Source organism: Mesoplodon mirus, assembly GCF_964341445.2.
Source record: "Mesoplodon mirus genome assembly, chromosome: 14".
NCBI lineage: Eukaryota > Metazoa > Chordata > Mammalia > Artiodactyla > Ziphiidae > Mesoplodon > Mesoplodon mirus.
This window is the reverse complement of record NC_138990.1, coordinates 54,516,270-54,522,413: the sequence shown is the minus strand read 5'-3', so window position 1 is coordinate 54,522,413 and position 6,144 is coordinate 54,516,270.

The following is a 6,144-nucleotide window of genomic DNA, read 5'->3' as shown; positions in this document are numbered from 1 at the left end:
TACTAAAATGGGAACATATTCTATGCATAGTTTGGATACCTCTTTTCTTTAAAACTTCACACTATTCTGTGGATGTCTTTCCAAGTTAGCATATAGTTATAGCATTATTTTTAAGGCTGCATAATATGTCAAAATCTAGTTTAAATATATCAAAATCTATATAATTATTTTCCTGTGGCGTCCATTTTTCACTATTATAAATAATGTTGTGAAAAAGTCCTCATGCACACATCTTTGAAAACTCATCTGACTGTTTCAGTAAGTTCAATTCATGGATTAGATCAAAGATTATGCATTTATTTTAAGGCTTTTAGGTTATTTACAAGTACACTACCTAATCCTAGGCATTTATCCCCCAAACCAGGATTTTAGGTCAATACAAATTTAGTCACATCTTTGAAGAATTTTAAATATTTTAAAAATAATAATTCAAGATTTTCAAGGACATATTATGATAAAGATAACTTTGTCTCTCCTCTCATTTGACTGTATAACAATCCACTCTATGTCCTGCTGCCCTATGCAGAACAAACAAAGCTGTCTTTGTTCACTAAGTTGGTATTTCTTACCTTCACTCCCTATAGCTCCTCCTCTTGATCATAACTGTTGTTGTCACTAGCTGCATTTTAGGATTGGCTGTTGATGGCTTTACCCAGGCTCACAGCTGAGCCTGAAGAATAGCTTCAGAAACCCCATGTAAGTAAGATCTGGAACAGGTTCATGATTCACGTGGCTATGAAAGTTGGTCCTAAAAACATTTCATTTGGAGTATGTTGACAGTTGCCTTCCAAAAGACATGTTGACTTCTGTTCAAACTTCTTTCCTTTTTGTTGAAAACAGTTAAAAGACTAGTTTCCCCATTTTCAACCTTTCTTTGTTTTTCAAAGTCAACACACACCCATCTGCCAGAATAATCTTCCTAAGTATGCAACTCTGATCATTCTGGATCCTGTTCAAAAACATTAAGGGGGCTTCCCTGGTGGCGCAGTGGTTGGGAGTCCGCCTGCTGATGCAGGGGACGCGGGTTCGTGCCCCAGTCTGGGAGGGTCCCACGTGCCGCGGAGTGGCTGGGCCCGTGAGCCATGGCTGCTGAGCCTGCATGTCCGGAGCCTGTGCTCCGCAACGGGAGAGACCATGGCAGTGAGAGGCCCGCGTACCGCAAAAAAAAAAAAAAAAAAATTAAGGCTTCCTACACTAATAAAATACAAGTTCCTAAGAGTGACGTTCAAGGTCTCTCCACTCCCACCCCATACCAACCTTACTCCTGTACCAGACTATTTGCCATTCTGTGAACACAACCTATTTCTATCCAAATCATTTGCCCACACTGCTCCTATTGCCAGGTACTTTCCATTTTCAAGTACAATTGTACATTGCCCCAAAAACCTATCCATTCTTCAAAGTTTCTTTCTTATGTCACCTCCTTTAAGAAATCATCCCCAGGGCTTCCCTGGTGGTGCAGTGGTTGAGAGTCCACCTGCCGATTTAGGGGACACGGGTTCATGCCCCGGTCCGGGAAGATCCCACATGCCGCGGAGCGGCTAGGCCCGTGAGCCATGGCCACTGAGCCTGCGCATCCGGAGCCTGTGCTCTGAACAGGAGAGGCCACAACAGTGAGAGGCCCGCATACCGCAAAAAAAAAAAAAAAAAGAATCATCCCCATTTCCTCCAGTCAAAATATTGATAGAATCTCCCCACCTAAAAAAATGATACAAATGAACTTATTTACAAAACAGAAGCAGACTCAGAGACTTAGAAGACAAACTTACGGTTACCAAAGGGGAAAGGGGGTGGGGGAGGGATAAAGTAGGAGGTTGGGATTAACATACACACACTACTGTATATAAAATAAATAATCAACAAGGACCTACTGTATAGCACAGGGAACTCTACTCAATACTCTGTAATAACCTATATGAGAAAAGAATCTGAAAAAGAATAAGTATACATATATGTAAAACTGAATCACTTCGCTGTACACCTGAAGCTAACACAACATTGTAAATCAACAATAACCCAATATAAAATAAAAAATTTTTTAAATAAAATAAAATAAATAGAATCTCCCCCAAGGAACCAGAATGAAGAAATACCCAAAGTATCCAGGACAGAAAGCAAAGATCCAGATCCACACTTGCTAATAACACCTAAAAGTTCACTATCTTGGAAGTAATACACAGTATTCCATTGCATTAAAGTCATTCTCAAACAGCAGAAACTAAAAATATCAAATGAAATGAAATTGAGCCCAAGAGAGGATATTAAGACTACAAGATTTATTCTCACTCCCTTCTTTCTTCTCCTAATAACACTCAACAGTGCCTGGTTTAAAAGGTAGAGACGGAGCTTTAACAATTCCCAGGTGCCAGAGCCCTCACTTCCATGCACTTCCCAGATCCCCTCCTTGTTCCTTTTCCCCACTCAATCCTGAGAAACTTAATATACAAAGAGATGAAGGCCAGACTCTATATAAAAGCAGAACTGTGACCCACCACCTGCAGCAGCCAACCCAGTTAGACAACCTACCATCTGCAGTAACCAGTCCAGAAGCCAAAAAATAACCATTGTAACCATCAATCCAAAATGGCCAAGGCTTGATTACTAATTGACAGTTTCTCTAATTTTTGCTCCCACCTCTAACTAAGGACCAACTAGAGAAAGCCAAATATGGCCCCCTAACTAGTCACAGAGGATCTCCCACTTGTAGTTAGCCCACCTAAATTTCCCCATGCCAACAAGGCTTACCTAAAGCATTCCTTTATTTTCCCCACTATAAAGCTTTTCCACTCCTCCGCCTGTTTCTTTGAGTCTCTGCCAAAAGCAAATGGTGGTGACTGACTCCCTTGTTATAGGCAGCAAGCTCTGAATAAATTGCCTTTGCCTATTCTCGTTCGGATAGGCTTCATCTATTGATATTTCCACAACTTCAATTCAAGCCCTGGTGCTGAGAGGTGACTCAAAAGTTTTCTAATAAACACCCTTCACAATCTTGATTCAACCTACAGTTGGTAGATTATTGTAACTAAAAGTTAGTCCTTTTTCATTTGAGATGCCAGGGCCCAGAGGCAAGTGTGGCAACCCAGAGGGCTCTGGACCACAGAAGCCTAGACCCCTGGCTGGGAACCCAGAGTCCCCTCTTGGCTCTGCCATTAACTTGCTTTGTGATTTTAGGTTTGTCTTTATGTTTCAATTCCTCCTCTATAAAATGGGAACAAATCCTATGCTCATTCACAAGCTTAGTGTAAGAACAAGACAAAATACAATATTAGGACTGTGCTTTGAAATGGTTACTAATTATGAAATGTAAGATGTTATCGCGGACACATGCAGCCCTTCTTTCAACACGCCTTGTTGTCTCAGACATGGGAGAGATCAAATAGGGATAAAAAAGGGAGGAAAAAAACTGGCTCAGGGCACATTAGCTGGCTGAGTGAGGAAGCACAAGCCAGCCAGCGGCTGGAGCTGGTTCCCAGTCATGTTATTCTATGCTTTCAAACTCCTACACACTCCCCATCCTCTGCCAAAATACATAAACCTCTTTGAATTACACTCATTCTCTTACAGGAGCAATTGACTACAGTTGGATGTGATTTCCCTTTGTTTGTTTTAATTTATGGACGACCAGGAATGCTGCTCCACCTCCTTTTTTTCAAACACCCACCACTCCTCCATCAGAAAACCTCTTCTGGGGTCTTCGTTTTCTGGTAAATTTTTTCGATAAGAATAGTTGTGGTTAGAGGCTGCTCCAAGCACAGCCCCAGGCCCTAAGGCTCATTAAAGACTTTCCCCAGCTCAGCCTAAGGCAGTAAATCACCAGTTCCAGGAAGAGTAGGTTGGGTGAGAGGGTGACTGGAGAGCCCTTTAGCTGGCTTCAGGAAGGAAGGCTACCTGGGCCTCCATTCCAGGATGACAGCCCCCATAGAGGACAAGAGTTTGAGGAATATAAGAGGGAAGAAACCGAGACCTGTAAACAACACTTTTCATCTCTCAGCCAGCACCTGTTATTTTGCAAGTAAGCAAGGCAAGAAGAGAACAAATGTTACTCACAGATTGCTCAGGGAAGCATCTCGGCTTAGAGTTTCTCACTTAAAATCCCCAAGAATGGCTCTATCACCCTCCATGTAGAAGGCAGGTCTTGACTAAAGTACCTCCTAGAAGGCAAATTACAAGATAACATCTCAATCCTAGGTAGAACAATGAAACTACTTTTGTTTTTTTCCTGATTTCGATATCAGTAGAGAACTGTACTTCTAAGACTAGCATTTCCCCCAAGTTGTTAATATGCATACATCCAACATCAAAAGAGAGAGAGTGTGTGAGTTTAGGAAAAGTTGATTACTTCCCTCTCTTGGAGCATCACAGTGCATATTAGCTTGCTAAATGCTCTGAGATATCCTGCACTGAAGAAATGCGTTCATCTTAAATACAGCATTTTGCAAGTTTGCTTGATCCCAGAATCCTTTTTTTTTTTTTTGCGTTACGCGGGCCTCTCACTGTGTGGCCTCTTCCGTTGCGGAACACAGGCTCTGGACACGCAGGCTCAGCGGCTCACGGGCCCAGCCACTCCGCGGCATGTGCGATCTTCCCGGACAGGGGAACGAACCCGTGTCCCCTGCATCGGCCGGTGAACTCTCAACCACTGCGCCACCAGGGAAGCCCCCAGAATCCTTTTCTGTTAGGTGTGACCCCTATTAATATTCTGCAGAAAACATTGCTCTCAAAAAAGAAAAGCCTGCATTTGGCCACTTAGATTCTGTTTGGCTTGAAGAAAAAGGCAAATTTGCCTCTAAAGTAAATCTTCTCAATGTATGATTTCTCACTAGAGTAATGCTGACATTCACATGAACCCCAGTCCCTGGATCAGGAACAAGTGGTGGTTACTTTCAACTCTTCTCCCTGCCCCCAGTCCCACCTTCCACCACCTCTCAGCTCTCTTCTACCACATCTCCCTAGTGAAGGCAAGCTGATCGTTTCCTAGAGTCCACGTGGCAGACAGCAAAACAATTAAAATGGATACCAGCCAAAGAAATCTGTGAAGCAGATGATAACGTCAAATATACATTCAGAGCATTTTTATGTGGTTCTTAAATGGAAAGAAAGATTTCTCTTCTTTCAATCCTTCTGTTCATAATTTTTAACAAATGGGCTTCTTGGAATAAGCAAATTTAGAGATGGAAGGGAAAGATCTGTATATGGAACTTGAGTTTTAATTAAAGAGAGAATCCCCAAGAAAAAGTGCCAGGAAATTTGCACTGAGGAGACCCAACTGAGGAACACTTTTAGTTTATCCATGGAAAATTGTTCCCAATGTATTATTACGTGAAAAGGCAAATTACAAAACTGCATATACAGAGTGATTCATTTTTGTAAATGCAGCAGATTCAGTGTTTGTTGAAAGAATAAATATGCATAAAAAGAAGACTATAAGAGTTTATACCAAATTGACGGTAGTTAGCTCCAAGTGGAAATTTTTTCTTACTTCCTCCTTTTTTTTTTTGCTTATCTATTTTTTCAAAAATATTTTTAACAATAAAATAATATTTTAGAACTGCTCTAATCTATGACTCATGTTATCTGTGGAAAAATATCTAAGGATGAAGGAAGCAGTTTCCCTCATGGGCACATGCCTACTTCCTAGCAGGAAGTCCAGTCTTTTTTTGGAATTACTTTCCCCAATCAGTCCAAAGAATTTCCAAGGCTGTAACCCAAATGTCTACTAGTTGGTAGGTCCTTGGATTCCTTGGGAGCCACAGAGAAAAGGGTGGGGTGTCACATGTAGGATCATGGCTTCGGCCTGCCCTCTTCTGTCCTGCCCTGTTAACCACTGTAGCTCCATCACCCACAGGCCACTACCCACTCAAGGCCAACTGGTTTCCTCTAAACTGCCAAGCTTGGCTGTTCTTCTCCCTCTCCAGACTTTTGGGAAACATCTGCTTCCCATAAGAACTCCTACAGAAGGGATTCCCACACAGAACTGTTGAGTTCCTCTGGTTCTCTCCTCCGTATCACAGGCCATTCTCCATAGGATGGTCAGGCACCGCAGGGTTTGAAAGGGAGCCTGGTGGTGATGCAGGAATATTTAGGGAGGAAAGGTCATGTCTGGGCTGATAAGCACTTCACCTCTGAACTCTAAGATTTAGGCCT